We start from the raw sequence: 26,136 nt of genomic DNA, 5'->3' as shown, positions 1-26,136 counted from the left end.
CTCTTTAACAATTATACCATGAAAATTTTAAAATGATAGGCTTTATACTGTACACTGTAATTCTGAAGATTATCAAAGACAGCTTATATTGCAGATTGTCTAGCTGATGTTTTATATATGTTATGTCCCACTACACCTGTCAACCTTCATGCAACCCCCTATGAAGCCCTGAACAACACTAGGAGTATTAAGAAAAAATGAGGTGCATTTTGCTAAAATCTGGTGTTAAAATAACCTCACAAAAGTAGCATGATTATAAGTTTGGTTAAAGTCAACTAGAAAAATTTTGGGGGGTGACCCTGGGATAAAAGAATTTGTGGGTGACACATTTTACCTTTAGATGTGGTAACTTTAAGGAGAAAAATGAGAGAGCCCCAGTTTGTTGCACAAATTTCCATGGAGGTTTCACCAAGGGCACCAGAAGATGGGGTGCCGGCAAACAATGCAATTTCAGTTATGAAGGTGTGGTTATTAATTTACCCAGCAATGTATTTGTTTTACATTTCAAGCAAAGATTTAATTGCAGCACTACAGGAACAATATATATAGCTTTTTTGTCACGCTTGTTTTTGTTTTTATGTGGAAAGACTGAGTGTTCACTTCGTAGGAGAATTTATGAACATCTTTATGGTGTTAAACACAGCAATGAGATGAAGTGGTTCCATTTCAGATGCCCTTGTTATAAAACATCATTAAAAGGTCAAGATCTGTACTGAACATGAAAAATGACAAAGCAGGGGTATATAAACAAGCACTGCAAATACAGAAACAGACAATAAAATATATGATTGTGTTTATATCAAGGAATAAAGAGTAATAATTGAAACAAAAATGCATTTTTTTCTTTTTCTCTCATGTACTGCTGACTTTAGACTCCCCCATTCTCAGCTCCTTTATACTCTTTTTTAGAGGGTCCCTTTGCTACAATGGCATGTAACCTTGACTCACATCACAAATATGGTCTCCGTTTTTGGGGATCCCCATCTACCCAGTGGTCTCAAATTATCAGCACTTCCCAGTGATAGGTTATTGGGGTTTGTTCTGCCTCACACCTCAAGTGGCATAGGGGCAAGTGAAGCTACCCACCAATATGGTCGCATGTCACTTGCATTCCACTGCTGAATATATTTGCCATTTCTCTTTAAACAGAAGTTTATTTCAAAATGCCAAATCATGAAATGCAAAACAGTAACAAGGTACACTGTCTCTCTGGGTACTTTTTTTTTGAGTTTCCATTGCTGTAAAATTTTGCTTAATGGTGTCTGTTTCAAAACTGAGGTGACAAAGCATTTACATTCCAAGTTGTATTTAAGCTTTTAACTCTAAAGTTTTACTTTACAGATAACATAACTTGTAGTCATAACATGCATTTGTCCTGTGGTAGGTTCCTTTCAAATATCTTATTCTGGTACATATTTGTTATGGATAATATTGGCCTTGAAAGCATCTCACATTTGGTTTTGTACATAATCTTTTCATGTTTAGTGCTGCAAAGTCTGCACTGTTGTCCAGTTTAGTAACAACAAGGGATAAAACCATCACTATGGCCCAAGTGTCTCAAGTTTGAATACTATTTCAGGAGTCTAAAGTGCTGGCATGGAGAGTTGGACATGTCCATCCTGGGGGGGGCTAGCATTCATCTAGGTATCCCCTGTAGGGAGTAGTCCTTGGATGTAACAAGCAAACAAGAGTGGGGTGATTCCACAGCGTATGTCAAATGAAAACAATCTCCTGCTGGAATCAGCCAATGGCACAAAACATCATGATGCCCTTATGTTCTGTGCTAGTTCCAACCTTATAATCAAGAGAGTCCAGGGGGAGTATAAGAGGCTAGTAGATCTGGAATGGATGGGGCACTCGGGTAGCCAGAAAGAGTGAAGCAGAATGTAGACAAAAAAAGTCACTTCTGCTAGATTGTTCAACCAGTGCATTAATCTTTGTTCCACACACCTATAATCTCATACCATCATATTGTGAGGACATCAGCTTTGTGTTGTCCACAGATTTTAGAGCTTCAGCTAGTGAGTCCCACCCTGAATTCTAATCTAGCATGTAGGAGTCTTAAAGTAGGTAAACATTCAGCTGAAGGACTGCTGAAATGATGCTCAGTTCACAAATTTCAGGCATTTCCTCCAAATGAATCACAGCACTCAGTGTTGGTAGTAAAATGCTTCCTCTCAAAGAGGAAAAAAATACATTTGCTTGACATTCTGAGTAAATATTGTGGTCTGTATATGTACCACTTTCATTCTTCACAAAGTCCTTTAAACATCAGACAGGATGCAGCTGTATGGCTCAGGATACAGCTGTACAGCTCCCTAAAGAAAATGCACAGCAGTATTTTCCTGAAGCACTGCCATTCCATTATGCATCCAGGTCTCACATGGCAGGTCTGTAGATGTACAAATTTCGAATCAATGAACCCATGCAGTTTTATGACTTCTTTCATGCAGCTAATGCACCTCTGGGAGACATCAGTGAGTAGGACTGTCAAATGGTATACATATGCAGTGATATGAAATTCCACCTGATGTACTCCCTGCAGACACCCAGGAGCAAACAGTGTATACATATACACAGATATCCCATCATGCACTAATGCACACCTGGAAAACACCTGCAGTGTACAATTAAGGAGCTATGATATCACATCATACACATGACGGTTAAACAATACTGTAACTGGCAAAATATTATAATATACCAGCACAGCATCTAAGAGGACAAGTGTACATTATGCAAGTGATATATTTAGTGGAATATGTCCACGTTAGTTGCATTTACGCACACTGATTTCCTGCCAGCAACAACTGCTTAAATAGATAAAACATTTCTTCTTTCATCAGGTCTCCTCATTTGTTGTGCATTAAAGACTAACAATATAAATGTAATAGCTGCATAATAAGGATCATCGGAAGTCCTATCATGTATATGCTTCTCAAGGTCCCTCAATGGATGTTTCTCATCCCCCTCACACAGCCAGAGCATTTCTGGGTTCCTGTGTGAGAGAAATGACAACTTCTGGTTGCAGTACTCTTCACTGTGAGAGATCTCTCTTGTCCTGTTCCACTTCAATAAAAACACAACACCAAATGACATTTGACAAACTTTATTAAACTTCCATAAACATGATTATTAGCCAATAAATATAAATTTCAACCAAGAACATGACACAGGTAATAATAACACCCATGAAAGAATAACCATAAGAACAGCATAATTAATTCACCCTTGATAAGCACTGTCCCCCACCTGCTCACTTATTTTTACACTAGCAAGGCAGCATTACTCCACTCACCTTCAATTTATTGAATTACTCCACCATCCAAATAAGCAGCTCAGCTTGCTTATTAACTTATCTAACAGAGCTACCACTAACTTTGCTTCCCAACTTATTGAAGTGCACATCCAACACCAGAGGGGAAAATGAAAAGGGCAAGCCTGCCCATCTTCTCCACCCTCCGCCTTCCCAAACTGACATGACCACAAACCCACTAATAAAAATGGGGAGGGTTGGAACCAAGTTCACGCCAAAAATGTGACTCATAATCTCAGTTACACTTGGCAGAATGCTCTAAGCCCCTCCTTACCCTTATCTCATTTCCTCCTAAGCATCCTTCCATCCCAATTAAACCCCTCCTCCCCTTATTCTCTTAATTCCTGCTAACCTATGTATCTAGCCCCACTTGAAGATGTCCCAGGACAAAATGGTCTGTTCCAAACCTCATTTGTCCTTTTCCACTTCACTAAACACACAACACTGAATGACATTTGATGACCTTTATTAAACTTCAATAATTATTAACCAATAATTATAAATTTCAACGAAGAACATGACACAGGTAATAACATCCATGAAAGAAAACACAAAATAACCATAAGGGCAGAGTATCCAACTCACCCTTGATAAGCAGCATTCCCCACTTACTCACTTATCTTTGCACTAACAAGGCAGCATTACTCCACTCACCTTCAATTTATTGAATTACTCCACCATCCAAATAAGCAGCTCAGCTTGCTTATTTTTTATTTTATTTTATTTATTTATCATTTGTTGACCGGGAAAGTCCGACTAGGTTCCACAGAGCCTGTTTTCAGCGGAGGCCCGGGGAGAAATGCTCCAGATGCATGTCTTTGGAATGTGGGAGGAAACTGGAGTACCCGGAGGAAACCCACGCAAACACAGGGAGAACATGCAAACTCCACACAGAAGGCACCCGAGCTGAGAATCGAACCAGAGAACCTCTTGCTGTGAGGTGACAATGTTAACCACTGCACCACTGTGCCGCCCATTATTAACGTATCCAACAGAGCTACCGCTCACTTTCCTCACTTTCCTTCCCAGCTTATTGAAATGCACATCCAGCACCAGAGGGGGAACAGAAGAGGGCAAGCCTGCCTCCCTTCTCTGCCCACCAGCCTGACCAGGTTGTTCCCCCTCTCTCTGACCAAACATCCCGCCACCTACCCACCAGTAAGACACTAGGTCAAACATCATTCGGTGAACCCATCCTCTCTAACCAAGCTAGATCCAAATCATTAATGCCTAACCTTATACACAACTCACAAAAACAGCCAAGTACCTAAAACTGAAAACAAACCACTGACCCCTCACCAGTGCTAAGGTAGCAAACCATAACCTCATCACCTGTCATAACTACTGCTATGATGTAATTAAACCATACCACCCGACCACAGGAAACCTCACAATGATACCAAAAGCCTTACCAGTCACTGGACACACTACTAAGCCCCCTGCTATTGAAGCCATGCCAAGGCAAATGCATACCACCATGCCACATTGCAACCCCATAGTTCCGCCCAATGAAACAAATTTTTTTTTTACTGCCCAATGAATGAAATAGCCCTCTTAAATCTCTTCTAAATTCCAATAAAATGCTAGCATCACACCAACTACCCATTATAAACAATAAGACACTTAAACCACCATCATGACCGGCATCACCAAACCAGGCAAAACAAACTCAGCACAATATACCAATAAACTATAGAACGCCCGATGCCACCAGATCACAGAAGGTCTGTAACACTATTATCGTCCAGGATATAGTGAATAAACCCAACCCAGTCTCTCCTGAAACTGCAGTAACTCAAAGCTGAATCCTCCTATCAAACTCCCACATCTAGATTACAAGCCTAACTTACTTAATGCAACCCGCTGATCCCCTGCCCCTGATGTCTGCCACAATATCTGACCCCTTCCAAAGAAGACCCCCCCCTCTTACTCCTAAAACACAGTGTAAGAGTCAACCCTGGTGCTCCCTGCACAAGATCAAACAACATTACCATGTGACAGCAAGTAAGAAAAAACACAACAAACCAACAACTCCATATTCAGCTGCTCTGTTAGCAGCCTATGACATTTCATACCACTCTGTCAGCCAAAACCCTCATCAGCTTCTTCTCTGGCCTGTCGAGTTCAAATTTCTTCAATCCCCCAAGCAATACCGACTCTGCATGTCCCCATCTGCACTCAGTGATCTGTAAAAGAAAAAAGCTGTAAGTATTCCACGTGCTTGTAATCCAATTTCTTAATACCCATTAAGCACCACCATTAAGCACCACCAATGGCATATCTCATTCATCATCTGCCTAAAATGCAGACACTTCCATGTGCAGCAACACCCCTGAAAATTAAAATGTCCTACCAAGATCCTCACAACTCGCATAGTAACGTTACAACAGATACCATATGAAATAAAACATTGCATAATAAGTCATATTCAATAAATAAAATTATCACTCTTCAACGAAGGAGTTCTCAACAAAATAACAATTAAACAAAGAAATTTAAAGCCATCCCCACTACTCTACACATGCTTACCAAAACTTCCTTACATTAAACACTGCCAAGGGTAGTCTCAGTCAGCAACTGCAGAAAATGTGCTCACAAGTCTAGTGTGACCCCACAATGAAAATTAAGATGTTTTAACAAAGTTCTACACCCTTAACAATGTTAAGCACTGCAAGAGGTCTGCCCTGTTCAACTGCTCAGCCATTATGCATGTTACACAAGCGATACCCCAGAGAATGGAACTTTGGTAGTTTCCCACTTGACCTGCTTGTTCACAAGTGTCCCTAACACAACATACACCCCGCAGTGACAACCAAGATGCTTGAAGCATGAGAGAATATCTCCACAACATACCCATATCTGTCAGGTGTACCACATCCAGACTTTCCTCAGTTAGGGCCACAACAGTTTCATGTTTAAACCGAATCCTTATTTCAGTAAAAGTCTATTTGATAACTAAACGAATCACCTGTTAACTGCCCTGTGACCTCAAAAATAAAATTAATAAGCCATTAAAGGCGTTCTCCCCTTTTCTTTTTGTACCTCCTTATAATTGGCAACACTCCTAAAAGTGTTATGTCTAGTCATGCAGCCCCTTCAAACTTATGGGCCCTAATAGCTTTAGCCAATGAGGAGAATGAAGTCCTTACTTACTTTCATTGAGGCAACTTTATTCCACCCCCCCTTACCATCTAGCTAAAGCCACTATCAGGTCTGAGTACTATCATCTGGACCCCTGAAAGCTTAGGATAATGGGTACAGCCCATTTGCTCCTCCTTAAGTGTTGCCATTATTTATTAAGTGTAATACCCAGCCCTGCCTCCAAAAGTGACCAGGTTGAGCAGGGATTGTTGGGGGCAAAGCTAATATTTGAACTGAAATTCATGTTGAACTCAAGGACTTTGACAAACGGAACAGACTTGCTTGTTGATCGCAAGATAGGTATGGAGGTGCCCCACCCCCAAGCAGTGAATGCAGCTTTTGCATTAGCATGAATTTCCCGAAGAGTATGAAGTCTGCAGCTTAAATGTCTGTCATTCCCTCTAATAATTTTCCACCATGTGACCACAATGTAATTAATGTTTTGTCCTTTAATAGAGCTTTTGCAATGATCCTTTAGTTAAACAATATTGTAAAATTGCAGTCTTCATATTTACTGCTAATATCAGAAAATGCATCATGTGACAGGTCACAGTCATTGACCCATGCATGTATCTATAGATGGTTTAGAGCTTCCTTGTTAATTAAATCTACAGCAGACTTTTCCACAAGGATGCAAGTGACACACAATTTACCAACTCCCTGAGCTTTCTCAGTAAATGCTTAATAAAAGGTTAGTTAGAATACATTTACATTCTCGATCTTTTTATAGTTCTGGTTTTCATTTATAAACTTTTTCTCATAGTAATTCATGTACAAAGCTGGTTTGCCTATTTTTTCTTTCCTGCAGAGGTACTATTAAGTCTGCTTGTCTTTAATCCTGGCTACTTTATCTGTTTTACTGTGAAAATGTGGTGTTATAGTAATATAGTCATACAACACTTTGTATATCGGGTGCTTCGTAAAGGAAAAAATTATTTATGACTGATTATTGCCTTAGAGTAGAAGAGTAAAATGCACTTTTACTTTTCAATAGTTGCATACTTAGTAGTTATTGCCAGAAGAACTGAAAGCAGTTTCAGAAGGAGAAGAAATTGGGTGGCTATCAGATTAGATTGCAGAAGTTTCAATGGATTGTACATTAATCTGTCAGATGATGCCTACATACCCATGTGTTTTTTTTTCTTTCCTCCTCTCAAACATAATCAACTGACCAAAATGGCGAACCCGTGATAAATACCGCCCCTGAAACCCTGGACACTGAAATTAGTTGATTTCGATTTCCATAAACAGGAGAGGGCATTTGAGTTCACATTTCTTTAATGCTAAACGTGCTTCAGGTAACACACCAAGTTTTTATTTTTATATATATATATATATATATATATATATATATATATATATATATATATTTTTTTTTATAGGATTCAGATTGCGTACCGATATAGGTGCCAGCCACGAACCACTCCAACCTCCTCAGAAGGACCACATACCAACCCCAATGAGTGTAGTAATCAATGCAGCTGTGCAGTCATACACAACTGTACTTATAAAAGACTACCACATCTAACAGATACATGCTCCAAAAAATGCCCAGGGTAATGCAGTGATGAAACAGAATGCAGCTTTCACAGGCCGAGAACCATGTCTGCCATAACCCCCTCCCCCACTTCCACAAACTCTGCATAATTAGGCGACTCTCAATAGGGACAATGTCCACAAATGAAATTGAAATGACAAGACCACCATTCAACACCAAATTAAAACACCTGTATACCATACACATACTCCATTACTGCGCTTTGTCCCTGTGCTTGTGGGACCATTAAGAAGGTTCGTGGTCTGCACTCTTGTGGGAGGAGAGGCTGGACTCTGCCCTTCTGAGCTGGGAATTTCTGGTTAAAGGCTTATAGTGCCTGCATATTTGAACTATTTCTTACCGTAATTGATACACCTTGTTTGCTGTAGCATGCACTAGATCCAGGCCTGCTGAATCTAGCTTTGTTTGTATGCTTGTTATTTCCCTGAAATGCTAATTCCACCTAAAACGTGGCTTTTCAGTGCTTCTGTGGATCCCTAGTGATATCTGCATTGCTTACTGTACTTATTCCCTTGTTTCACTTGAAAGAAAGTTACTGTTTTTCATTTTTGCATTTAAGTTATCTGTAACACATTGCATTTAAGTTACCTGGCACTTGCTCACTAAGTCAGCACTAAAAAATTAAAAGCACTACACCCTCACAAACTCCCCTTGAGTACCTTGTTCCCTACTGGCCCTTTTTTCAATTATAAAGGAATTCCCAATACTATTCTAGCATGTCCAAAGGTCAGTTGTCAATCTCCTGTCCGGCCCAGCTGGTGAATCTGGGAATCTTGAGGCAATGTTACAACTGCCTCATGTACACAGACAACCCTCTCCTCCTCCCAACAAATTCCAACACATGTGAGAGATGTAACCATATAGCCAAACTGGAGGCTAAGCTCTCTCAACTCAGTACTGGCGTAACCAGTCAGAAGGAGAAGGAAACCACACTCACTACAATTCCAGTCTCACATAGACCTACCCCGACAGCAAACCAAACACATAAACACACAAAACATACTCGGAGGCTCTAAATAAAAATCTGTCTAAGCAGCAGAGACCTCCAAAGCAGACACCCAAGCAACCGCTACCCCAAAACAGAACACGTGCAACACATAGCTCACAAAGCCAGTGTGCCGAACAGTCACAGCCCTTAAGGCTAAACAACACACCTGATACACTTGTAATAGGTGACTCTATTGTCAGGCACACTGACGTCCCGCTCACCAGGCTGAACAAGGTGAAGGTCACGGTGAGCTGCTTGTCGGGATACGCCACATAAGACATGCACTCAGGTCACTCCAAGGCAAGTACAAATATGACTCAGTCATTGTCCATGCTGGTGTGAATGACCTGAGACGTACCTCCCTGGACTACATGAAAAGAGACATAGAAGAGCTCTCTGAGCATGTAGCCCAGGCCGGTATGACCCTGACCTTGAGTAGCATCTTACCCTCACCAAGAATGATGCCACAATATGAAGACAAGATGATCAATTTCAACAATTGGCTTAAGTATTGGTGTCATTCAAAGGGGATCCAATGCCTGTCAGCCTGGGATGACATGCTCGACAAGCCACGATGCTTCGCTAGGGACGGCTTGTACCTGTCACCCCTGGGCTTTCGGATATTAGCAAAGGATCTTGCTACCCCCATAGTGCCTTTTTTAGGCAAGGCTCAAAAGACAAACCCACCTCCATAGGTATCACAAGGGATAAGAAACTAAGAGTAATGCTACTCAACGCCAGAAGTCTAAACCTCAAGAGGCACGCACTCAAAACTCTCCTTAGCATGGAGAACATCGATATCTGTGCAGTAACAGAGACCTGATTCAAGCCTCCGGAGAGCACCCCAGCACTACCAGGTTATACCTCATACCATGCTTTTTGGCCCCAAAACTTGGACCGAACCACAAAAGGAGGGGAATATCAATATTCGTCAAAGATACCCACACCTCCAGGTTGGTGGCACAGCATGAAGCATCAGAGACTATCCATGTGCAACTGACACTGGGTAAAACTGCCTTCCAGTTTATAGCCTGCTACAGACCACCCTCCCAAACCCAGGAACCCCACTCGGCCTTCCTGAGAACATTGGAAAATATGAAGGTCTCACCAAACACCATTATATTGGGCGACTTCAACTACCCAAACATAGACTGGGAGCATTACTCTAGCTCCAACACCCTAGCCCAAAGGTTCCTAGAATTTATAAACTCAAATGCTATGGAACAACTTGTTACCACTCCCACAAGAGGGGAAAACATACTGGACCTGATCATCACCAACATAGGGACTCTATGCTCCAGACCAGAGGTGTACCCCTCACTGGTAAGATCAGATCATAAACTAATCTCACTGGATATTCACATCCCGACCCCACCCACTGCCCAGAAAACAACAGTGAAAAACTTCTCTAAAGCAAATTTCACACTCCTCAAAACTGAGGTGGAATCCTTCCAAGCCCCCGGCCTGTGGAAAATACGGCCCAGACCGCAGAATCCTTTATAAACGCATTCTATGAACACCTTCAGGAATGCATGGATCATGCAATCCCAAATAAAACCAAGACCCAATCCTCCAAAGGCAGATGTCCTGTCTGGTGGACCCCAGCCATAAACAAACTATACAATAGAAGGAGGAAGCTACTACATGATAGAGCAAAATCCCAAAAAGGGAAGGCATCTCTGATCAGTATTAGCAAAAAACTACGGGCACTCATAAAATCATCTAAGGCCAGCTTCGAGAAAGAAATTGCACAGGACACAAAGGATAATCACAAGGCTTTCTTTAGTTATGTTAGGAACCTGGGTGGGAATTCCCAGATATGCTCAGAATTAGTCCAAAATGACAAAAAATACACCGAACCCACAGACATTGCCAACATCCTAGCAAACAGGTTCAGCGCAAACTTCTCCCCCCCCCTCCCCACCAAAAGGGTGAATATCTATCCCAGCAGAGTGCTGCCCCCCTGACATCTCAGATGCTCAGGTAATAGCCGCCCTCTCCAAAGCAAAAAACACAGCATCAATGGGACCAGACGGTGTCCCTGGCTGCATCCTACATGACCTCCAAGAAGAGCTAAACCCAAACATAAAACTACTGTTCAATCTCAGCCTTACTACAGGATATGTACCCAAAGAGTGGCGTACAGCAACAGTGGTCCCTCTCCACAAAGGTGGTGCCTCAACGGATCATGGAAACTATAGCCCCATAAGCCTGACTGGCTTGGTCTGCAAAGCTATGGAAAGGTTCATAATGGACCTCATAAATAAAGATATTGGGGACCTACAGACACTGGATCCTACCCAGTTCGGCTTTGTTAAGGGCAGATCCTGTCTCTTAAACCTGGTCAATTTCTTTGAAATAGTCACCAAGGCCATTGACGAGGGGAAGGTGGTCCACACAGCCTACCTGAACCTCGCAAAAGCCTTCGATACAATACCCCACTCTGGCATTATAGATAAGCTCACCAGCTTAAATATAAACCCCTATGTCACTAGATGGGTTGCAAACTGGCTCAAGGACAGAACCCACATGGTTAGAATTGCTGGACCCATGTCAGACTCCAAACCTCTGGGACCTCTCTTGTTCGGTATATATTTCTCGGAGGTACAGACAAACACGGAAGGACTGTGGCTGACCAAGTTCGCAGATGACTGCAAACTGGGTGCCATAATCGACTCTCCAGCCGACACAAGCATCCTCCAAAAGTGCCTCATAGAAACAGACAACTGGTGCCAGAGCCATGGCCTCAAGCTAAACGCCAAAAAGTGTATAGTCATCCCCTTTGGCAAAAACAAAGTGCCCACAAATTACCACATAGGTGGTAATCCATTAAGTACAGAAGAAGTAATTAGGGACCTGGGGACCCAAGTTGATAGCAATCTCTCATTTGACAACCACGTGGCCAAAGTGGTTAGAAAAACATTTTATATAGCCCACCTAATCATGAAGGGATTCACATCTAGATCAGGGGAGGTCATTGTGCCTATTTACTCATCCCTCAACAGGCCCATAATTGAGTACAATGCCCCTTTTGGGATGTACCTTACCAGACACCTGCAGCAACTGGAAAGACCCCAAAAGTACCTCACCAAGAGGATCAAAGGGCTCAAACAGATGCCATATGCTGCCCAGTTAAAGAAACTCCAGCTCTACTCAGTGGCATACCGCCTGCTCAGGGGCGATCTGTGCCTGACGTATAAAGCCATGTCCAACCCGGAATTAATGGACATGCTGCACCTCAGAAAATCCAAATCCCATCAAGCTACGCTTGAGAGACTTGAACCTCAGCACTGAAATAAATAGGACATGCTGGAGGGACAGATTCATAACCCAGAGGCTCCCTTCACTCTGGAATAAAATCCCAGTCCAGGTTAGGCAGAGTCCCTCATTGACACTCTTCAAGAGGAATCTTGATGAGTGGATGGGAGATCGTAGGTTTACCCCGGGTATCACTTCTGTGTCACTGTTAGACAGAGGCACAGTATACTAACCTCGAAAAAGGGCATAGCAAAATTCATTTAAAATGTGTGGCGAAAGCCAAACACACTCTGGCTAGGCTTATAAATGCCCTAGGGCAGATAGCCTAGTATGAACCTATGAACCTATGAACCTATGATATAACCCTCACAAGCAATGAATTTCTCATGCACCACAAAGCCCCAGGAAACAAAAAACAATATCCCCCTCCCATACCACAATTGAAAGGGAAATGCCACCACCCTCCAGTCAGCGATCACCCGAGCAGTAGGACACTTGCTCCCACATGCCCAGGAACAGCTCCTGACAGCAACCTTTGTCAGCCAAGCATACAGACAACATCGTAAGCAACTCTTCAAAAACTAAGCCATGCCCTACCGAGCATCAGATCTCTCAGAGAAGACTGATATTCGTGGCACACATCTGCTCAACTGTCCTCTTCTGACCTGTCAGTATTGTTAACTATTCTAAACCAATATTGTATCCCCTTTCACTGATAACATTCAACCCTTTACTCCACACTACTATTGAAATGCCCCAAACACCAACCTTTCTGCAAACCAAGGAGGCCTGCACCACAACACAGGAGAGCAACTATCAGTAAAAGGCAACACCCACAAACCCTGCCCGTGACCAGAAATGAAATGTGAAGGAAAAAAAAAAGAAAAAGGGATTAGACAACATGTCTTGCTGACTATAGGGCAATGTGTTTTCCTTTCTAAACTGAACCACATCACCACCTCAGTACCCTTGCCACTTTTAATCATGGTGTATTAACATTTCTTACATGGTTGAAAACTGCAGGCATAACAGGATCTGCCCCACCAAGCATGCTCTGAAGGCCAAGCTGAACCTCCATGTCACCTCAGAGACTCCCATATTCTGCTTAATGCAGTGATCTGCCAGTAACCACAAACTTTACAAAAAGCAAACCAAAACAGAAAACACAACCAGAGATCCCGGCATTCTACCCGCCAGCCCTTTGCAATTTTGTGCTTATACCTTTAAAGTGACCGGACAAGTATTCATTTGCATGAAATTCCTGGCAGCCCAGTCCATTCAAAGCTTCCAAAACTGACATGATTAATGATGGAAACTGCCTCAGCATAATCCAGGTGGCATTAGAAGATCCATGCTTTAGGAGGTACCGATGACTCCAAAAAGACTTCTAACCTCCCCATAGCAGTCGTTACTGCTTAAACCACATGCGCAGCACCTGTCTGTTGCTGGCCTTATGCCTCAGTGAATGAAAATGCTCGCTTCTCCCGACACCACAAAATAACTTAAGAGAACTCAATGAACTGCCAGCTGCCGTTGCAGGGGGACAAAGCACTTCAGGAGATTAGTGACCAACAATCTGAAAGGTTCCCTTGCCTCCCAACTGCATGATTCCCCACCCTTGTTTCTTTTTTTTTTTTGTCATTTGATGAGTGAATGTTAAATATTGCTCCCACCATTTGATGAGTGAATGCTAAATATTGCTCCCATAAACCATAAACAAGGAGCTGTTGGACACGCTTTGTATTTTTTTTTGTAATATGCAAGGGTTAACTGTGGAAAGGCACTCACATTTACCTAAGTTGTTCCCAAGGCATTCTGCGACACTCCAACCATAACTCACAGGTACCTCATGGCATGAAATCACCCTGAACCACACTGAATAGATAACCTAACCTCCACTACCGACATCACCTAAGCTAAGCCGCTACATTCAACAACTGTTCTCAATCCCCTGAAAAGAAATGGAATGGAAGGAAATTTAATATTTTAGTAATGCCAACCTATTTATTCCTATGCCATGGCTCAAATCATCTCATAACTTAACTACCAGATGACATATTAATGTTCCTCTTATAGTTAACCTTCAACACTCCCTTGCTAATTTAGCCTACAGTGTTCCTCATGACCCCTTAAAATTTAGTTGAACCCCAATGTAGCCCCATTATGACTATAACAGACTTAAAACCTAATAATAGAAAAAGAAAATACTGTACTCACATACTCACCTCATTCTTCATTGCAATACTCACCAAAGGCCTACCAGACCATCAAGTTTCTTACAGGTCGTCATGAACGTAGTCCTGCTCTGTAGCAAGTTCATTCCAAAAATGTGACTCCTACCTTAGTTACACTTGGCAAAACCCTCTAAGCCCCTCCCTACTCTTACCTCATTTCCTCCTAAACATCCCTCCATTCCAGTTAACCCTATCCTCCCTTTATTCTCTTAATTCCTGCTAACCTATGTATCTAGCCCCACTTGAAGATGTCCCAGGACAAAATGGTTTGTTCCAAACCTCATTTCTCATGGCAAGGGTCATATGGACTACTCCCATATCTGCTGGTGGCTTTTGGTCAGTGGCTTCTGGCCAGATAGTTAGCTTCAACATCTGCAAACCAGGAAAAGGAAGAATATAAAAAAGGACATTAACAGAGAAAGAACGTTATAGGTCTTAACATTAGCAGCATTGCGATATATTTACCCTTTATCATGTACGCATACTTGAAAATAGTGTCATGTTCAGACATACTGTGCACACATTGCAATGAATATAATACCACACTACATATACACATAACCCAGGCCATATACTAACCCTGTAACTGCCGTACAAGCAGTGCTGAGATCTGACTGATAAATTGTTGCACGGCTATTTCATATCATGGCATCTTCCTGTTGCTTTCAGTTCACTGTAATTCTATTTTTGTCTACAGCTCACCAAAGGTCTGACTCTGATCATGATGCAGTTGCAGCTATCATATCCACATGTCATGCGGCACTAAAATATCATGGCTGTGATACACACATTAAATGAAATATTCTGCAATACACCAACAGAGTTATCCATGCAGAGGTTAAAATGCAAGCACACATTCAGTTATGTTCCTGCTCTGTTGATGTGTGTGTTTTATATTCCACATTAGCCTGGCTTGCAGGCCTCTATACTGTTATGAGCAGCCAAGAATGAGGGTAATATGCTGCCCCCGTGTAGTGTACTGACTGTGGAATATCCTGCATATCATTGCTGGAGCCTTCCTGCGTCCTTCCTGTGTCCTGACAGAGTGCTCGTCAAATCTGGACATATACAGAACTAAGTATATTTTTCTGGCACTTCAGAGTTGTGTACTGTTAATTGTTGCTTGACTAATTTTATATCATTGCTGGCTGACCAGAGTTGTACACTGTTATTTTGCTTAACTGTATAGTTTTTCTGATCTCTGCTGAAGGTGTTTTTCCCCCCTCCCCCTATTTCTCTGTGTCTTAAGTTGGTATAACTGGTTTCACATTGTGTGTGTTATGCAAGGATTACTTGCATAAAATTAGACCCTCTTAGTAACAGCCTGCATATCATTGCTGGAGCCTTCCTGTGTCCTGACAGAGGGCTCTTCAAACTGTCTGGAGATATACAGAGCTGAGTATATTTTTCTTGCACTTCAGAGTTGTGTACTGGTAATTGTTGTTTGACTAATTTTATATCATTGCTGGCTGACTTCAGAGATGTGCACTGTTATGTCTGCTTCACTGTATAGTTTTTCAGATCTCTGCTGAAGGTGTTGGTTTTCTGCTACCCATCCTCCCTATTCATGTCTTGTTGTTTAAATTTGGAGGCTTTTGCAGTTGCCTGCCCCCACTGTAGATATGATCTGGAACACCCCCCTACAGTCCCATCTCTTTACCTCATTCTACCTAATAGACTCCTTCTGCACTTGTTTTTAGTCATTTTTAATTTAATTGCATTTTTTTAACTCTTTGGTCTAACATTGCTACATACTCAAGTGTGCTAGCTTGCACTGCATTTGAATTGTTTTTACTGCTGTTTTAGCTACTTTTCTGTATAAAAAAAAACATAAATAAATAAAAGCCTGTTACCTACATTTCCTGTAACTAGTGTAGTCCAGATTCAGATTTGCTGTATCCAGGACTGTATGTAAGCTTCTGAGCCCCCCAAGCTTTCTGTGTTGGAGGGAAGCCTTCTAGCTTATCAGTGGGAGTGGTAAGCACTAGGTAACCTACTTACCATATAAGGAGTGGTTCTGGCCGAGAAATTGTAGTTATTGGCCGTTTGGACAGTTTTTCCATCTCTCTCAACTTTCTGATTTAAAAGCCCGCATTTGAACTTGTTTCCCCCCTTTCCTGTAACTAATTTAGTCCAGATGCAGATTCTTAGTTTTAGCACTTGAATTTGCTTATTCGTCAACAGCACTTGTTCAGAACATGTTGCAAGCACTAAATAACCTACTAATTACTACAGCACTCAACCTTTCTTATTGCCTAGAAGAAAACAGTTTTGGTACTTACTTTCCTCACTTGCTTAGAGAAAAACAGCTCTTGTACCCACTTTCCTCACTTATCTAGAGTAAAATAGTTTTTTATTCAGGAATGTCCAAGGGTCAGGTCTCAGTGTTCTCTCCTGTCTATCTGATGAATCTGGGCATCTTGGAGCAGTGTAGAAATTGCCTCATGTACACAGACAACCCTCTCCTCCTACCACCCAACACTACAAACTGAAGGTAAAGCTCTCTCCAACCAAGACTGAATTTGACAGTCAAGAGGAGAAGGCAAACACTTGCACCACACCACACTCATCACATCGTCTCACTAAATCTACACCACCAAAACCCATACATAGAAACACAAAAACATTCACGGAGTCTCTCAATAATAATCTGCTCAAGCAACAGAGTTCTCCAAAGCAGAAATGCAAGCAACCTCCACCCCCCAACATAAACCAAATGACATATAGCCTACAGACTCAGTGTGCCACTCAACCACAGCCAATAAGGCAAAACAATGTACCCAGTACACTAGTCATAGGTGACTCTATAGTCAGGCACACTGATGTCCCACTCACCAGGCTAAACAAGGAGAAGGTTACTGTCAGCTGCCTGTTGGGTTCCAGGAACCGCCACATAACCCACGCACTCAGGTTACTCCACAACAAGTACAAATATGACTCTGTCATTGTCCATGTTGGTGTGAATGACCTGAGACGTACCTCCCTATACAACATGAAAAGAGACATGGAAGAGCTCTCCGATCTTGTAGCCCAGGCAGGTATGACCCTAGCCCTGAGCAGCATTCTGCCATCACCCAGAATGATACCGCTGTACAAGGACAAAATGATTGACTTCAGCAATTGGCTAAGCTTCTGGTGTCATTCTAAAGGGATCCAGTATCTGTCTGCCTGGGATTACATGGTCGACAGACCTCGATGCTTTGCCAGAGATGGCCTGCACCTGTCACCCCTGGGATTCTGGATACTGGCTAAGGTTCCTGCTGCCTCTATAGTGCCTTTTTTAGACAAGGTTCAAATGACAAATTCACCACTGTAGCAGGAACAGGCAAAAGCTGAGGGTGATGCTACTCAATGCTAGAAGTCTAAATCTCAAAATGCACTCACTCGAGGAACTCCTTAAAATGGAGAACATCGATATATGTGCAGTGACTGAGACATGGTTCAAGGCTCCAGAGAGCAACCCTGCACTACCAGGCTATAACTCATACCACACTTTTTGGCCATGTAACCTGGACCAAAACACTAAAGTCAGAGGTGTGTCTGTATTCAAGGGAGCCCGCAGGATTTTTTGCAGGGGGGTGCAAACCCAGAGCCCCACCCACATAGCTCTCCCCGCCCCCTGCCAACATAGCCACGCCCAAGTCCACCCACCCCAAGCCCCGCCCACACAGCCATTCCAGTGTCCCATTACTTGGCTATTTCTCCCCATTTGCTGTAGACACTGTTCAAATCTGTGTGCATACTGTTTTATGCTTTAATTCTACAATGATTACAGGCAGTTGGATTTAATTTACAACTTTTATTTCAAACATTATAGCCCAAACACAGACATTTAATAAACCTAAACAAAGCAATAGTCTTACAATGAAAACAGACTTGGCATTAAAGCTTCTCTACTTTTGAAACTCACATTCAATGAAACAGCATTGAAACCCACATTCAAAGAAAATGCATCTGGCCAGTGGCAGGTTATTTACCTTTGAACTGTTTTCAAGCAATAGTCTCCTTGCACACTGTTAGGGCCATGCAAAGTTATTTGATTTACCTGATTGAATTATATCCCTTGTATTATACAGCAACACTTGTCTGAGTGTCTCTGCCAAAGTAAAAGTAATCTGAATAATTCCACATTAAAGATATCTGAAACTAATGAAAATGTTGTTGCTAGAAAACAACTGTATATTTCAGTGTTTCATCTACAAATTCAGTGCCTGCTGCTGTCAAAAAATAAATTGCCTATGTTAAATTAAAAATGGTAAGCTGGTATATTGCAATAGAAAATGGATGGCAAGCTGAAAAACAGGTTCATAGTTATTAGGCATCTCATCCAAAGAAGGACATCTTCAGGACTGCAGCATACAAATGTACATGCTGTAGGAATCTAACCTCAAGCCTCTACATTAAGATGCAAATATTCTACTTGTGGTGCTACTAACATAGCTTTAAAACTTTATACCACAATAGAGATACCATTTGCTAAACAAAACAGTTGCACATTGTAAATAGACTTGGCATGAGCAGCAGTAAACTTCACTTCCCTTAAAACTCACAGTTCCTTGAAAATGCACTTGAAAATAAATTCCACCTGCTAACTTAACTTGGGCATTTCACTTTCTCTCTCTCACAAACATACCACACCCCTCAAGGCCTCAACCTTAGTGCAAGAAATCTGGACAAAGCCTAAAATAAATAGGGACGGATTATAAATATGGCTCTCATAAACTTAGAAAATTACAAGAGTAACAGGATTTGTGTTAGTATGCATTTTCCTAAATGATATGACGTCTAAAACTGAAATGTCTCATTATTTAGCAACTTCAATCCTTTTTAGAAGGAATATGGGGCAAAAATCTGGACATTCTGCAAAAACCTGGACAGCTGAGGGGTATGCTACCACACACACACACCAACTTCTTAGTGCAAGAAATACATAAAACAGATTTTTTTCAAAGTTACAACTGTAAACTCTGTGTGACCATGGTGTTAGTTTTTGACATAAAGGTATAAAGGAACTCATGGCTATGTATATAGTTGAATCTCTCTGTACTGAACTACTCCCTACCGTAATGCTGCTTTAATAAATAGTGTTTGCATTCAGAAACTTTTACAGTTTTTATACTGAATTTTATAGCTACATGAATTAGAAAATAACCAGTTTCCTTTTCAGAGGCTAACCTAAAAAGTCCACTCTTTACAAGCACTGCTTCCCCTGGAAAACATCAGAGACCTGGTTCAAGACCGATGACAGCACCCCTTTAATGCAGGATTTCAATACCTGCTCATCACAGAGACCTGGTTCAAGACCGATGACAGCACTCAGGATTTCAATACCTGCCACAAGTTCAGGTCTACCAGCTTAGATGAAAGGGTGATGGTATCTGCATATTCTTAAAGAACAATTCATCTCCAGACTTGCTAGGTGAGATAATGACGTGGAATTCCTCTACATCCAACTTAGCATTAACAAAACTCCTTACTGTGTCATACCTAACTATAGGTCCCCTCTATGTACCCCATCAGTCCATATCTCCTACCTAACTAATATGGTGTCCCTATGCATTAAGCCAATACCATTATTCTAGGAGACTTCAATCATGTTTTCTTCCAAAATTGCCATTTTGAGGAGGGATTATTAGGGGAGAGCAACATTTTGAGCCAAAATTGGGGGCAATGGAGAGGTTTGGATATTCCTACATCTACAAAGCGATTTGCACATACCTCTCAACCTCTTAATGCATTAAATCTGGACAGGGTCAAATATTGGGGAACACAAACACTACTAAAAATTGCTCTTGTATAAACTTAAGACAAGTGATAGAACAGGTTTTGCATTAGCATACATTTTTCTGAAGGTTATGACATCTGAAACTCAATGTCTCTCATTTAGTGACTTCATTCCTAAATTACTTGCTAGAAAATCACACATTGTATGAGGAACAAACCAAAAATAAGAAGCAAATATCAATTCATTCTGCAAAAATATGGACAACTGAGAGGTATAGTTCAACCGGGGCTGTCTAAGTTTGCTACCCCCCCCTCACAAAATCATGGTCGAATGGAGCCTCCCCCCCTGCAGCCATTCCAATATCCCATTCCTTGGTTATTTTGCCCCATTTACCATAAACACTGTAATGTGCATACTGCTTTACTTCTGCAATGATTTAGATTTCATTTGAAAGTTTTATTTTGCATTTTACAGCACAAACCCTAATATCTGTTAAGCAAAGCAATGCAGTCTCACAATGAAAATAGACTTAGCATTAAAACTTCTCTGCCCTTGAAACTCACATGCATTGAAACAGCATTGAATTGAAACCCACATTCAAAGAAAATACATTTTGCCAGTGGCAGATAAAGATTAAGTTTGGGCTATTTTCAAAATCATAGGCACCTTGAACGTGAAACATACACATGCTCTTTGATACACCTTCCTGACTGCATTACATTATATTCCTTGTACAATATAGTACACTTGTTAGAGGGCATTTTAAATGTATTGTTTTGAGCATTTTTCCAGTAAACAATGAAACAAAATGCATACACCAAATGACAAAACTGCCCAATTCGGAACATTTACATCATAAATAAGTCTACTCAACCTTCTATAGTCCACCAGTATATATGCACAATCTCTGAAGTAGTAAAATCCACATTAAAGAAATCTGTAACTAATAAAGAGATTGCTGCTAACAAACAAGTTTATATGTCATGACTTGCCCTTGAAGAATAAATTGCCTATGTTGCATGTATTAAAAAAAAATGATAAGCTAGTAATACCACAATAGGGAATGGATAGCAAACTGATAACAGGTTCATAGTTACTAGGTATCTTTGCCAAAAAGGACTGCAGCATCCACCCCTTGTATAACACAGTACAGCATCAGCAATGCATCTAACTACTGTGGGAGTAGAACCCACAACCTTGAGCATCAAAAGCAACCTGTTGTGCTATAAACAATGCAAGCAGACTAAGCATAAACAGCATTAAACTTTTGTTCCCCTGCAGCTCTCATCTCCTTGTAAAATCTACTCGACACTCAGCTGTATCTCTGAACTTTGCAGCACAAGAAATCTAGAAAAAGCCAAAATTTATTGGGGGGGGGGTGGACAAAAGGCCAAAAACCAGGGACACATTTTAAACATTGCTTGTATAATGTTGGAAAGTTGCTAGAATAAAATGCTGCGTTACCACCATACATTTCACTGCCACATCTTGAACCCAGGGGACCTTGTGCAAAACAGAGCAACATACCACTATGCCAAATAAGCTGCTTTGTGAAAGAGGAAGATGGAAACTTAAATGGCTACCCTCTAGTGAATCCAGTTCTCACCATAGCACAGCTGTCAACCTCTTAGCACAAAACACCTGAACAAAGCCAATAATGGGTGAATACAGCCCCCAAACATTCAGTGAATTCAGTTCTCAACATACCTCTTATCAACCTCTTAGCAAAAAAACAACCGGACAAAGCTAGTAATGGGGGAATATAGCCCCCAAACATATTCAGTTCTTACCATAGCTCTCAACCTTAGCACAAAACCTGGATGAAGACAATAATGGGGAATACAGTCCCAAAATGGGGACAAATTTCAAATAACCATCTTATACACTTAGAAAATTGCTATAATAAAAGCTTTTGTGTTACCATACACTTTCTGAAGAATATGAAGTCTGATATTCAAATGTAACATGGTAGGAAACAGGAGCACCCAGAGGAAACTCGCACAAATGCAGGGAGGACATGCAGACTGTGCACAGAAGGCACCACAGCCAAGAATCAAGCTGTAGAACCTCTTGCTATGAGGCAATGATGCAAAACATTGCACTGCTATGCCGTTCAATATCAAAACAGAATATTAACCTTAGCAAACATACTAGATTCTGGGAATTGGAGCTAAATTCTCTAGAAAGTATCCAAAAATTTTTACTTCAGATATGGAAGAAAACATAATAATGACAGGAAACTTTAATGGTAACTTTCTTAATCTTAGAAACAGCATGTGTACCAGTACACATGCTGTTTCTAACCCTGGTAGTAACAGGAAATGTACAGATGAGGAAGAAAAACACTATTAGAAAATTAAAGAGCAGAACAGTTGCTTAGAAATGAAAAAGTAATTGATGCCTTTTAAACAAGGAAACAGAAAAAAAGTATATAACATTTGTTAATAGAAATAAAGGCACAAAATAAAAGGTTGAAGGAAAATGAAGCTCCAAGTAATGACAGCATCACTTTTTTTTAATTATATAAAATATTACCTCACAGTGTTTTACCTCTCTTACAGAAAACATTTACAGAGACTAAACTGCATTTAACATAAATCCATCATGGAAACATACACAATTTGTCCTTTACTAAAACAGGATAAAGATCCATCTTTGGGTTCTTCTTCTAGATCTATGACACACACACACCTTACTCACACTGACAAGCGTCCCTGTTATCTCTCGTGAAGTCCTCAGCTAAAGTAAACCCACAGCTCTGTTTCACTGCTCGCTGATCTGACTCCATCTTCAGTCCTCCTCCAGTCGCAGCTAAGGTAAACCCATCGCAAAACTGAAACCGTCTGTTTCAGTTACGGCTCACAAACCTGAAACTGTCCGTTTCATTCCTTTCATAAAACCGAAAGTATGCGCACTGAGTGATGATGTCAGCACGCATCTGTGCCTGGACTTGAAGGGCGTTCTTAAAGAAGAACGCCCTAAAAATAAAAAATATATTTTTTTTAAATTTTAAACTAAGAGAAGATTAACTAATCAGCCGATTTTGTCTGTATTCATTAAGGATATCCACACCTTCAGGCTAGTTTCTCAGCATAATGCAGCTGAGGTTATCCAAGTGCAACTAACTCTGGGCAAAAATGCAATCCAAATTGTAGCATGCTACAGATCCCCCACCATGCCCCAGGATTCCGACTCCTCTTTTCTTGAAGTACTGGAAAATATTAGGGTTCAATCAAACACCCTAATAATAAAATGATTTCAACAACCCCACCATTAACTGAGAAAATTACTCCTGTACCAACTCCTTTGCTCAACGCTTTCTGGAATTCATAAACTCCAATGCCCTTGATCAACTTATCCACACACCCACCAGGGGCAACAATATCCTAGATCTAGTCATTACCAACATGAGTGACCAGTGTTCCACATCAGAAGTCAATGCCTCATTGGCCCGATCCAACCATAAGCTAATTAGCCTAGATATCCACATCCTTTCCCCACCCCCCATTAAGGAAACCACGGTAAAAAATTTCTCCAAAGCCAACTTCATGCTTCTTAAGACAGAAGTGATGAACTTCATGACACCCATGCAGATGGACAATACAGTTATGACTACTGAATTCTACACAATAGCACTTTATAAGCACTTACAAGAGTGCATGAATCGTGCTATCCCAAACAGAACCAAGATGCTATCCTCCAAAAATAGGAAGCCAATCTGGTGGTCTCCTGCCATAAACTGTACAACAGAAGGAAGAAACTGTTGCAAAAGAGAGTAAAATCCCATGAATGGATGAGCTCCCTAATCAGCCTCAGTAAGAAGCTGCGATCCCTGATAAAATCCTCCAAAGCTAGTTATGAAAACAAAATCATCACTGATTCTAAAGACAATCACAAAGCATTCTATAGCTATGTAAAGAATCTCAATGGCAACACTCAGATCTGCTCTGAGTTACAGCACAATGGCACTAAATATACAGACCCAACTGATATTGCCAACATCCTGGCCAATAGGTTCAGTGCTAACTTTACACCCATCTCACCCCCTAAAGAGCCCATCTCTATACCAGAAGAATGCAAAGTTCCTGTAATCACGGCTGCACAGGTAAAAAACACACTCTCCAAAGCCAAGAACACAGCATCCATGGGACCAGATAACATCCCAGGCTGTGTTCTACATGAACTACAGAATGAACTGGCACCCCACCTAAGTACCAAGTTCAATCATAGCCTCACCTCAGGTTTGTGCCTGTTGAATAGCGCACAGTGACGGTTATCCCACGCAGCAAGGGGGGTGCCACTACAGACCCTGGGAACTACTGCCCCATTAGCCTGATGAACCTGGTCTGCAAGGCCATGGAATGTAATATCATGGAACTTATAAACAAAGACATTAGTAATCTCTAAACTCTGGACCCCACCCAGTTCAGGTTTGTAAAATGCAGATCATGTCTCCTAAATCTGATAGACTTCTAAGCAGTCACCAAAGCCATAGACGAGGGTAAGGTGGTTCACACAGCCTATCTAGATCTTGCTAAGGCTTTTGACACCATCCCCCACTTTGGAATTATAGATAAACTCACTAAACTAGGTATAAATCCCTATGTCACAAGATGGGTTGCCAACTGGCTCACTGACAGAACCCACTTTGTGAAAGTAGCAGACTCCAAATCCAACTTCAGACCAGTGACAAGTGGAGTACCACAGGGTTCAGTCCTGGGTCCTCTCCTGTTTGGTATCTACTTCTCTGGAATACAGGCTAACACAGAAGGTCTTTGGCTAATGAAGTTCGCAGATGACTGCAAACTAGGAGCCATAAACGAAACTCCTAACGATGTGGACATCCTACAAAAGGGCCTCACTGAGACAGATGCCTGGTGTCAAAGCCATGGCCTCAAGCTCAATGCCAAAAAGTGTATTGTCATCTCCTTTGGTAAAAACTCTGTACCCATAAACTACAACATATGCGGTAGTATACTTAACACCGAAAGTGTGATAAGAGACCTTGGGACACAGGTGGACAGTAGTCTCTCCTTTGATAATCACAGTGCCACAGTAGTCAGGAAATCCTTCTACGTGGCACACCTCATCACAAAAGGTTTCTCATCCAGAAAAAAAGAAGTCATTGTTCCCCTCTACTCATCACTCATTAGACCCATTATAGAGTGCAACGTCCCTTTTGGTATGTACCTCACAAGACATCTACAACAACTGGAAAGGCTGCAGAAATACCTCACAAAGAGGATTACCGGCCTCAAACAGATGCCCTACGCAGACTGTCTCAAAAAATTTCAGCTTTACTCCATCGCATATCACCTACTCAGAGGTGATCTCTGCCTAACATACAAAGCTAGGTCAAACCCAGAGCTGTTGGACATGCTCCCCTTAAAGAAGTCCCAATCCCTCTGAGCTACACGCTCTAGGGACCTAAACCTTGTCATCACAATAAACAGAACATGCCGGAGGGATAGATTCCTGTCCCAGAGAATTCTCATAGTCTGGAATAAACTACCTATCTATATCAAACAAAGCTCCTCATTAGTACTCTTCAAGAAAAATCTTGATGATTGGATGGGAAATAGGAAAGTCACCTTGAGGATCACTTCTGTGGCTCTGCTCGACAGTGGCACAGGAAAATAATTTTCTTGGGTGGCAAAAGCCAGGGTACCTTTTTGGCTGGGCTTGTATAGGCCCTAGGGCTGATATCCTAGTACCTATCTATGAACCTATGAACCTATGAACAACTGTACAGCTAAGTGTGTGCCGTTCTGATGCTGGGTAGAAACGTTTTTTATACTACACAAAGATTAAGTACTACCTGCCCATTTAAGAAATGAAATTCATGCCTTTATAAAATTGGCTGCACCATCAACTATAGTGCATATATTGGGTACATACATTGTTATGAGTATAATC

Source organism: Protopterus annectens, chromosome 6.part0 (genome assembly GCF_019279795.1).
Source record: "Protopterus annectens isolate FY-2018-M chromosome 6.part0, PAN1.0, whole genome shotgun sequence".
NCBI lineage: Eukaryota > Metazoa > Chordata > Ceratodontiformes > Protopteridae > Protopterus > Protopterus annectens.
The sequence above is the reverse complement of the archived record's forward strand: the minus strand, read 5'-3'. Positions refer to the sequence as shown.